General features: G+C 39.6%; 1 protein-coding gene across 1 annotated transcript in view; it reads right to left on the reverse strand.

The window, feature by feature from the left end:
• LOC107083615 (disabled homolog 1-like) overlaps positions 1–9,702 on the reverse strand; it is an 80,697-nt gene extending 70,995 nt beyond the window's left edge. The window contains exon 1 of the mRNA XM_015372979.1: positions 9,278–9,702. The gene's annotated coding sequence lies outside the window, so the exon portion shown is untranslated. The remainder of the gene's footprint in view (positions 1–9,277) is intronic.
• Between the last annotated feature and the right edge of the window lie 1,724 nt (positions 9,703–11,426).

The raw sequence follows: 11,426 nt of genomic DNA on the forward strand, positions 1-11,426 counted from the left end.
AGAAGAGGCCAAAAGGATGCAGCTGAAGGACCTCACCGCTCAGAGGTGATGAATGCTCTCCTGCTTACGGAGTCTCCCTATGTGCATCTGTGAGAGCAGATGAATGAGAAGGAGAAGCTGCAAATTGGGTCACAGGAACGGCGCGTTTCTGGGTAATGCGGTGAAAACGCTGGAGGAGTTCAGTTGGGTGGTTGCACGTGTCTACAACTGGGGCAGAGTCACTCTTAGCTTAAGTTGATTTCCTTTTTTCATGATAGCTCTCAGGCTCCTGGCATTCGGAAAAGTCGTGCTTTAATTTGAAAAGACATGAAAAGATGCTGCATGGCTGGCAGAAGTCTCTCTGTGAGATACTCTGCTTTGAAACAAACAAATTAGTTTTTATCCTGAAATTTACAGTATACTTTGATCAAAAATCTGAAAAAGGAATAAAACTACAATCAAGTTATTTAACAAGAATGCCAATTATTAGGATATACATGCACATATGTAATCCTGTGAATTTAAATGTAATAAAACATAAACCTTACACTCTTTTTAGACTCTGCATATTCACAAGCAACACTTTATAACGCAAATATTTCCACCTATAAGATCGAAATGAAGAAAGAAACCTGCCTTCTACTCTAACCTTCAAATCAAACTAGGTTCAGACGTAAATAAGGCAGTTTTGCCGACATTTGTTTGTTTTTTTTCTTTTGCCATCATTTGTTGTTAGACACTAAACAGAAATGTTATTTTTTTCAAAATAAACCCGATATGAGCTAACATGTTTTTCTTTCTATAGTGATTTAGATGCAACTGTTCTAGACATTTCTGTCTAGCTATCTGTGAATTATTTACCTATTATTTTTCACATCAATAATGAAACTATGCCTAGAAATATGATTCAATAGATACTAACTGTTATTGTTCCGTGAAATAAATGTAGAACTGTGACTTGCTATTTGCTCTCTAAATATGTGCAGACAAGAGTTTGCACATAGGTCTAATTATCAAACACATGCAAAGTATGATTAGCTTTGAAAATGGGGCTAAGGGACAAAAAAGACTCCTGTAGGGATGCAGTTTTAACATTTCAACACATTTCAATATCATTTAGACACTTAGGGGTAACTTTGCAAAAAATTGAGTATATATATAAATTTTTTTTTTAAATGGCCAGACCAAATAACATCAACCAAACAAGCTCTGTTTGCCTGGTAATTTTGGAATAAAGGCAAAGGGAAAAAAAACTTATCTGCAAGTAACAAAATTAACACACACAAAAAAAAGTAACAAAATAAAAAAAAAAATGTTTTTTCTGATTTAACAGACTCTCTCAAATGTGTTTAAAGCTGTGATTGTTTATTTATACTTTTTCGGATTAAAAGGTTTTATGTTGTAGCAAAATGTAAACCTGATGATTAAAAACTCTCATGAAAAAAATAGAATAAAAGATGTTGGAAGAATGTAAGAATGTTAGCCTTCCACTTATTTTATATAACTTGTTGATCTTTTGGTTTCAAATTGTCAGGTACAGACAATTCCAACGTCTGCTTTATAAACATCGCTTTTCTCATACATGGCCAATTAAAATACAGAGGCTAACGTTTGAGCTTCTTTCCGTGAAAACCAATAGCTGAGGATATCAAGCAGGGTACAAGATACAGTGTAAAACACTATAGGCAGGAAACTCCAATACAGTCTCTCTTTTAAATCATTTTGTTAGGGGGAAACCAAATTTGTTGGACTAAGAAAAATAATATGCTTGGTCTGTCATATTGTTTTTTTTTATATTCTTAAAACCAAAAGAGCTCATGATTAAAAGAAAAAACATGCTGCTCAAATAGAAGCCTACATTTTGCTGGGGATACAGTAGACATCATTATAAAAAGCAGAACATTAATACAAGCTAATTTTAGCCATAATCAGCTTGAGATTTAAATAGAAATATCTTCATGTTTATATCTTTATAAAAACTCATGAAAATATAGGAAATGCTCTACTTTCTGTCGCAGCTTTTATCTAGAAACCATACAAGGTTTTCATATTAAAATCTCAGCCTCTGGTTCAGATTTTTACTACATAATAGAGCTTAGGTGTTTATTTTAATTTAAAATTTTATATCCTGTTATATGCCATGAAATATAATTCCCTATATATGGTGGGATGTTCATGGCTATGAAGATGGCGGTGGTGTGGATTTAATTAGGAACCTTCTGCATTTTTACATTTCAAGGTAAATAATGTGAAATCCTTTGTTGAAATGCATAACACACATTAGCAATGATTCCTTGAAAGCATCGGTCATTAAAATATCCCTGTGCCATGAAAGCTCAACCCCACTAACCGAAATAATAAGACACATCATCTCATATCCTCATTTTGCATCTCTTTGTGGGGGCTCGTCATGTCAGTCAGCCTAAGGACTGCTCTAATTTCATTAATATCGGCATGCGGATGCCTTTCTTTGGGTGGTGGGCGCTCGCACTGGGTGTGTGTGAGTGGGGGGGGCTTTACCTTGGCACAGATAAGAAGACAAATTAGATTTGAGGGAGGATAGATCTTGTCAGCAGCCCACGGCGCCTCTTGGCAAAGGAAGAGAAGTCAATACAGAGCGGAGCCTTTCTTACTTCTTAAGATTTACAGTATCTGCAGCTCCACAGTCTCATACTTCACTAGATGAATGAGTATTTCATACGCTGCCAACTGGCACACCATGAGTTGAGCTGAAGGTCACTGTGACTCATTTGGATTGGGATAGAAACTGCTAAACCTCAACCACTGAATTGTTTTAATAGATAATAGCGTAGATACATCTGTCTTGACTCATGCAACACGCATTAACAGTAGTGCCAAAGACAGTTGAGGGTGCAGCTGAACAGAGAGGGTGCAGACTGTTGTCGAACCTTGAGGCATATGGCAGGTCGCTCCATGCCTGCCAGCTAATTGAGTCCTAATGAATCATTGGTTTGGCGTGCTACATGTCCCTCGTGATGGCTGGTGTCATTGATGCATTGAGGGTGGCCACTCCGATGGAAGTAAAGCAAGGGGGGGCAATGGTGGCCCTGGTTGAACAAGGGGGACGGGGAGACAACCCCCGGCTTCAAGCTGAACACTTTGCTCCCTCTCCAGATGCTACAGCCCGCTGCACAGAGCTCACTTCCCAATGGAAGCAATTGTGCAATGGACTGGCAATTCATTGCTCTATTTGACTCCAATAACACAGTGCATGGTGTCAGACCCCTAATAAAGAGGGTCACTGCAATAACCAGTAGAGGTTCAAAAACTATTGAGTTCTGTGATGCTTCAAGCTGCTTTTGCATAATTTAAATATACTTCTACGTTGGTCTAGTTTCAATCAAACAAATATTACAAAGCAAGAAAAAAAAACACTTGGATAATAAGCAGTTATTGACACAGTTGTTTGATTATTCAGATAATTTTAGTTTTGTTATTGCTATAGATGCTGCAGAATAACAGCAATAACGGTGATAAAGGTGAAGGACTGCCAACGGAATGGTTTTATATCATTTGTTTGAGTGGATACTGCAGAGAATAGTGCAAATTTGTGTTTAATCAGACCCAAACAGAAATGGAGTTGCAATTTACAGTCTCATTATAAACAGAGGAAAACAAGCAGGGTAATATCCTGTATTCTGTAGGGGCAGTAAATAGCAACCTCTTTCCAATTGTGTTATAAAACAGTGTTTGTAATGTTTTTGTTTGATTTCTTTTTTTTTTTTAACAAAGTGTTTATATAACCAAGGATAAATATGAGGTTGTTTTATTTTATTTTACATACAGGGTTGTATTATTTTACTCACATTATGAGAGTCAATAGGGATCCCACTTGTTATGAAGGGAAGTGCTTTAGTTTTAAGACATGTTTGAGACCTTTGTTTTCAAATTAGCCATCCGTCCGTCCGTCCGTCCGTCCGTCCGTCCGTCCATCCATCGATCCATCCATCCATCCATCCACCTAGATAAGCCAATTAACCTAACAGTCATGTTAGGAGAGAACCCATTGTCTGCTCAGGGAGAACATGCAGAAAGACCCTGTGTCGGGATCGAACCAGTGCTACAAACTGTGCCACCGTGCAGTCTTCAAATTGGACCATTTAAAAAAAAATGTTCTGAAAAGATTCATTCATGACATTATTTATCTGGCAGCTTTTGCAGAGCCCAATAGAAATAATGAAAAATAAAAGATGTAATTGGTTCATAGCTACCGGTAAACATGGAGACTAAGTATCCTAATGTTCTCAGAACTTCCTATTAGCTCTAAATTAAAGATATCTTACAGCTTGTTTATCATTCATGTCTTTCTGTGATTATCCCTAGTTTTTAATTTTTAAAACTGTAAACTGTCTGTAGTAGACTAACGTCATTTTGCAACAAGAAATTTTGTGGTATGGCTAACAACTAGCACATAGAAGGACTACTCTTAGACAACTCTATCCAAACTCTAAAAAAAAAATTGTTTGACATAGAACTATATCCATATGTTGAATTCCAATACTGTACATTTATTACTTTTCTCACAGCTAAATAATGTTTGTATAAACTGGAACTGAGCAAATCATGGAGCTGTAACTAGCATTGCAACTTTAACGTAGTTACCAGGCAAGATTTGGCTCATGTCTCTCAAAGTACTATGAACATTTTTAGTTTTTGTTGTTTTAATGAGCTAAAATCAGCTTAAACAGGTTGTCCATCTGTCTATTGTTAATCTTGTAAAACTGTTATTGAAAAAAAGTGTACATCAGCTCACTTCTTGAAGAAAATAAGTACACTTTCCTGCTAACTTAAGGCTTTTAGTTGAGCAGACCACTGAAATTGTCCCTATGTGTGTTACGCCAAAGGATGGCAATGGCTGCAGGTATTTATAGACCTTGACTTCAATCAGAGCTGAACACAACACCTTAAGTGGAAAAGGTTCATTTTTCAATCATTTCCTTGCTTCAATCAGTGCAGGGCAGACCTCCGGTTCATTTAAGGAGACTTTTAGCCTAATGCACCACACGTTTTGGATGAACAGCCTATGAGAACAAAAACATGAAGAAAAAAAAAAAAGTTCTGCATGATACTTGGCAAATAATCATTTGGTTTAGTGTTTCATAATACAATATCTTTCTATTTTTTAGTTACAACATTCCTTTTTTTTTTGCTTTCTATAGTCAGGATCTTAATCATTTTTGTCAGGTTCAAAAATCTGGGACACGAGAATTGATGCAACAGGTCAAGTATTTTTTTTTTATGAAATGTTGAATGGATGTTAAGTGAAACATAAAATCTCATCCATTTCTACCTGCATTTAGTCTTTTGCATGTTTGATTATTCCACTGTGACAATATTAACATATAAACAAAAATTTATATGCTCTCATTCTTATACACTTTGTTTATTATTTGATATTCAGGCAACAGCTGTTTTTCTTACTGTTCACATTCCTTTGAATCATATACATGGAATGACAATCCTGGGAAAACTTAGGCCCGTTTATGCAAATATTGTCTAGAGTAAAGAGAAAAAGTACATATTGCTAGAATACCAGATTACAGTTATTCTAAAGTGAAAAGACAATGTCATGTTATATTAAAAATATCATTCCAGAATATGCACAGATACAGAAAAGAAAAAAAAAGATGACCACTTTTAGTAATTTGCAATAAAAGGGGAAAAAAGACAATCCTAATTGGATAAGATATATTTCCCTTGAGTTGCATTTGCTGCCATGAGCTAAATTAAGTGTCTTAATTCCAGAGGGAGACCCAACAAAAAAGCACTTACTGGAGAAGTTAATGCTCTCTAGTGTTTTGTTGAGCTCCATCTAAAACCCTGCTTCTCACACTGGGCTGTGAAGAACTGTCTTGGGATGACAACTGAAAATTGAACGGTGTGCTGATTGGTGTGCATGTGTGTATCCATACATCTCGGAACTGAGCCAGCAAGGGCAGCTTAGGATCTATTGCAACACACTCTATATAAGGCGATTATGGCGAGGGGGGGGGTGGGTTCAGCCGACTGGCTCAAGCAGCTGTGAACTTTGGCACAAGAGTCACAATACCAACCTTTGCCCCATTCGCACTAATCAACAAGACCTTTTCAGCATGACTTCATTTTAGGAAATGCTACAATAAAGCTGTCATTTTTTAACCACATCCTGCTTTAAGGCAGCAAGTCTTTTTGTTTGTTTTGTTGGTTTTTTTTACTATGCCTAACCCTTCCAATGTACTGTTCCTATACTGAGAGCCTGCTCTTACATGGCCACTCAGGCATAAAACACAAGAAATCATGAGAGACATATGGCTCAACGATAAACTTCGCATTTGAACTGGTAGTGCTGGCTCATAAACTCCGTTATTCTGAGTGGGGGTTGGGATTTCCAGAAGATGTAAGAAACAAGAAAAAAACTGAAAAGAGAGATGCTAAACTGACTAGTCCATTAGTAGAAGGCAAGGCTTTTTGTGCCAGTGATTTCTGATGCTTACTGTACATAAAACAGCATGAAGGTGTTGCAGGCTCTTGGCCTGCTGTTGTATTTTTTTTAATCAAACAATAAACAAATTAAAAGATTTTAACCATAATATGAAATCATAGATCCCTAACTTTCTATCTGATTTTTATTTAACTCAAAAGTGCATCAAACTATGTCCTTTTGTTTGAAGTTTCATTTTAAAAGCCAAAATGGTTGGTTTTGTTCAGAGCCCCTCAAGAAAGAAAAATCTGATCTGGGTCTATAACTAATTGGTTGGTTTAAGATTAAAAACGGAGATTCCGTGAGATCCTAAAGGTCATGGAAATTTGTTAAAAAAGATATTTGGGACACGTTTGCTAATTCAAAGCATGAAAGAGAACCGTAGTTACAATTAACTGTAACTATATCTTGAATAGCTTTTACTCTCTAGCCTATTAAGCCTTCCTGCTTGGTTTCTTGCCACTTTTAAATTGGAAAAGCTGATTGCTACTTTATTTACTTTAAGAGACATTTTGTAAGTTTTTACTGAAAATTATCTTTAAGATAGCCTTTTATTTGACACTTTACAAATACAAGTTTGGTTGATAAGCAGACAGAGACCTCAGTAGTTCAATGCAGATGCATCTATAAGCCTGTATCCTATTTTCCCTGATTGGACTTTAGTTTGGAAGTTCCTGCGCAGTTTGGCGGCTGTGATGCCATGTTAAAGTGGTCCAACCTACTAAACAATCGAAGGGTTATATTCAAGATAGATTTTGTGGATACTCAGAGGTGACCCCCATCCAACTCAAGTCAGACACCAATGACAACTCCACATAAGATGAAAAAAAACAACATGAGCATGAGCTATGAGAACAAGCAGAGGAGTGCTGCAGTTCTGTGTTTTGACCAAAGGTGGCAGCATCCTTAGGAATCTCTGTCATGCCTATCTAAGATTTGGCAGCACTCGTAAAGTTGATTAAGTTGGTTAATTGAGTCATCATTGGACCCCAGCTGTGTTAACTTGATAGCCAAAAGTTGATCTATCAACGAGATATAAATTGGAATGGACCCCTTAAATGAGCAGAATGGCAACATTTTTGCCTGTTTCCTTTCATAATTCTACAGAGAATTTGCCAATCATCAAAACATACAAAAAACTAGGAGGAGGATATGCAAAAATAAATACAAGCACCAATCTCACTTATCAGATCTGTATGTATTGGGGATGCAATACATTTGAAGAACAGGTGCAAACTCACCAGGGGGAGGGGTTTTGTTATTACTTTTATTCCCATTATCAGATCAAGTGAAAAAAACATTATTTTTAAATCTTATACTTTCCAATTCTGGGAAGACTTAAAAACTTGGTGTATAACCTTTAATTAAAGGCAAATAACACTTAAAAAGTAATCAATTTAACTACAACTTTATACCCATGCAGATGAAAGCTAATGTTAGCCATGACTTGTGCCAAGTGCTACAAGGACAGCTCGCAAGGCTCCTGCATATGAATGAGGCTTCATTTGCAAGCAATGAAGATTTAACAAAGACCGTGTATCAATTTGGATCTGCTGATGTGTTAGTCTTCCTACTGTAACTCTCAAGAGTCAAGACATTGCGTATAGGGCACCAAAACTGTCCAAAGCCATGAATCCAGGAGCCTTAAATCTCCAGCCCTGGTTATGACAGCCCTCATAAAGCCAAATGCAGAAGAATGTCTACAACATCATCTTTAATAAGTGAATCAGTCCTCGATCAAAGTGTATTAAAAAATGTTGCTTTATATTGACTTTATTTGTCTCACTGTGGAGATGCAGGTATATATATATATATATATATATATATATATATATATATATATATATATATATATATATATATATATATATATATATTAGACCATTCATTCATGCATTAAGCACTGTTTAAACAAGGGGGAGGGCAGCAAAGGTATGGGCTGCCCCCGATGGTTGGGAAATGCCCGCTCTTGGCCCTCCTTGGTGGCTCAACTGCGTGAACCCAATGCGCTGCATGTCTCCACAAACTGAGCAGGGTGTAAAACCCCGGCGCTACGCCATACAAACTTTCTGGAAGCGCACCTGGAACTCTGGGGGAGACCTGTGCCTCGGCTTACAGATGCGCATTTCTGCATGTAATGCAGTGGGTCAGCGGATGCGCTGCGCTCTGTGCTCACCTCCACAGGTCCCCAGCGCCTCCGTCGTGCTACGCCGAGCGATTCCCAACCTGTTCTGCACTAAAATCAATGCATCTATCGAGCTTCTGCGTCATCGTTCATCCGTTCACCTCAGAGCACATTAACACGCATTCCTTTGAAGATGACTCTCTGCTGTTGCAGCAGAACATCTCCTCATTTGAATATATGTGAAGTAGGGAGATTGAACCCCTTCTAATGGGTTGAAAAGGGGGAATCGTGTCGCCCGAAGCAGTGAAGCAACAGGGCCCTCCTGTTCAGCTCATGTTCAGTAAATCACACCAAAAAGGAGAAATGTCAGTTCGGTGTGTGCGCAGTCCAATGTGGGACAGCAGGTTGTTTGACAGGCGCTTCCCAGGACTGCATATTAACCAAAGCACAATCAGCAACCGGGATCCCACCTCTTATTTCAGAAGCATTCATCTCATTCCTCCTCTGCATGCGTCTCAGTGAGCCACAGCGGACCGGTCCGCATCCCCCCCACCACCACCCCTCCATCAGCGGCCAGCAGCATCCAGCGCATAAATCCTGACGTGTCGCTCGCATCCTCCACCGCAGCTCCACAGTTTTAAAAGACTCCCCGTGATGGGAAAAAAAAAAGTCCCAAATAAGAAACCACTTACCTTTTCTCATCGGGCGCTCATTCTGAAGGGTCCCATTTATGCGTTTTAATCCACATCTGTTCTCCCCGTCATATGTGCGCTCTGTCTTCTCCCCCCGCGGTGAAGGAGGGAGAGAGGGAGAAAGAGAGGGAGATAGCGCGTCTAAGAAAATCCATGTCTTAGTTCCGTTTTATAGGAGGACACACAAGGTGAAATCACAATGACTTTCCTTTTTTTTTTGCGGGCTCAGAATTTCTTCCATCACTCTGAACCCCTCTATCTTGTCCTCTTTCCCCCCACTGTCTTCTTCTGCTTCTTCTTCTCTCCAGCTCTGAAGTTGCCTGGTTACCCCTGTTTCTCATTCAAGGAGGCAGAAGCGCAGCATACAGCGGCCAATCATAGCGGCAGCCCGAGAGATTAACTATTTCTTGGCTCCGCTTTTCCACTTTCAGGCTAAAAAAAAAAATAAAAAATGAGAAGAGTAGGCGGGGAAAACTGGGCCTCTGGTGACGGGAAAAAATTAAAATGCACAGAGAATAATATAAAGAGAGGGGGAGTTTGTTAGATGGGGGAAGGGGGCGTAGGGGATTAAAAATAAAGGAAAAATAAAGGATTCTGGAGAGGAGGAGGGACCAGTTGCCACTTATCAGCACAACAAAGAAGTAAGTGAATAATATTCCAGCTTCAGAGGCTGTTATGCAAACTTCAGAGAAGCTTGTCCTTCAGAGGACTGCTTGCTTTTTAAGCAGCAGAGATCCATCTCATTTCTGAACCCTCCCAAAAAGCAATCTATCAGGGTCATTGATCAGCCCTTCTTTAACCAGCCATCCATCAAGTAAGACCCCCCCCCACCACCACATCACCATCACATCCCCTCCTCTTTCCATCACCCCTGTCCAAGACCGTTCACCTCATCATACGCTGTATTGATTTCAATTCCACCCCTCCCTTAACCAGGGTGAAAGGTGCACAGGGGAGCACGCCAGGTTCAATCACTCCTACACTGTACAGATGGGGGGGCTTAATGAGCACCTACCTTGATGGTCTGCTCAATGAAGGGAGGGCTTCTACATCCAGGTCGAGCCCTTTGACACTACAGCGTAGAAATGTCTGAGCGTGTGAGACACAAGGACAATGCTGGCAGCAGAATGGTCTCTGCGGGGTTCCTTGCAGAGCTCCTGGTGCTTTATGGAGGAACAGTGGGGGGTCCTGACAGCGAGACAGCAAGCTTTTAGAGTAGTCTGAAAACGGCTGGGGTGGGATGAGGGGGTTGACCTATGCCTTGAGAGCACGCTCTCACACCCAGGAGCATTCCTGCACAGAATCTCACGCAGCGATTTGTATATTTACTTTTATGACCTTAATGCAAACGATGATATCCCTGCATACAGGCGTGCCCCAACCGCAAACCTCGCTGAGGTGTGCTGGGATTTGATGTCACAGAACAACACAAAATAGGTCACAGGTGAAGTAGAAGGAAAATGGAGCATCGTTTTAAATAAAAATCTAAAAATTGAGGCATGGTTCATAGGTTAACATCCCCCCCCATGTCTGTAGAAAGGTCTGTGTAACTCCATTCCACCTGTCAGGAATGTCAACTTTTTACTGAGAAAATGTAAGCCAGGCATACACTGTGCAATATTTTCAATCATTGCACGCAGCTGCAGCTCAAACTGTACGACGAAACCGCAGGGTTTAAAAGTTCACAGCTCACAACGTATGTTCTCGCACTGTGCGGCCCGTCACTCTGATGCGATCTTACAAGGGGCCGACTGAATTTCAAATATGTTTAATCTTCTCCCGACCTTACATTTCCTGATTGGGAGGTGGTCGTGAGAGGCTGATCGCCGCTCGTTACCTCCTGTACACTATGCGACGCACTATCAGGCTGAAAGTCGGCCCGATCGAAAAATCTTGCACAACTAAAAAGAGCAAAAAACTCGTACAGTGTATGCCTGGCTTTAGAAAATAGAAAGGTGGTCTGTGCATCAATTCCACATTTAGGACCAACCAGATTTCAGCAAAGTTATGCAATTTTAGCAAATGAAATGCATAAGCTTTGAAGAAACGATACAACATTTAAGTTCCTCTTTGTGCTGTATTGATATTTCCAAGGTCTCGCTCCCAAGCATCAAAAACCAATGCTTGGTCAAACCCATCAGATACTGAT

Source organism: Cyprinodon variegatus, unplaced genomic scaffold, assembly GCF_000732505.1.
Source record: "Cyprinodon variegatus isolate N-32 unplaced genomic scaffold, C_variegatus-1.0 Scaffold79, whole genome shotgun sequence".
Lineage (NCBI taxonomy): Eukaryota > Metazoa > Chordata > Actinopteri > Cyprinodontiformes > Cyprinodontidae > Cyprinodon > Cyprinodon variegatus.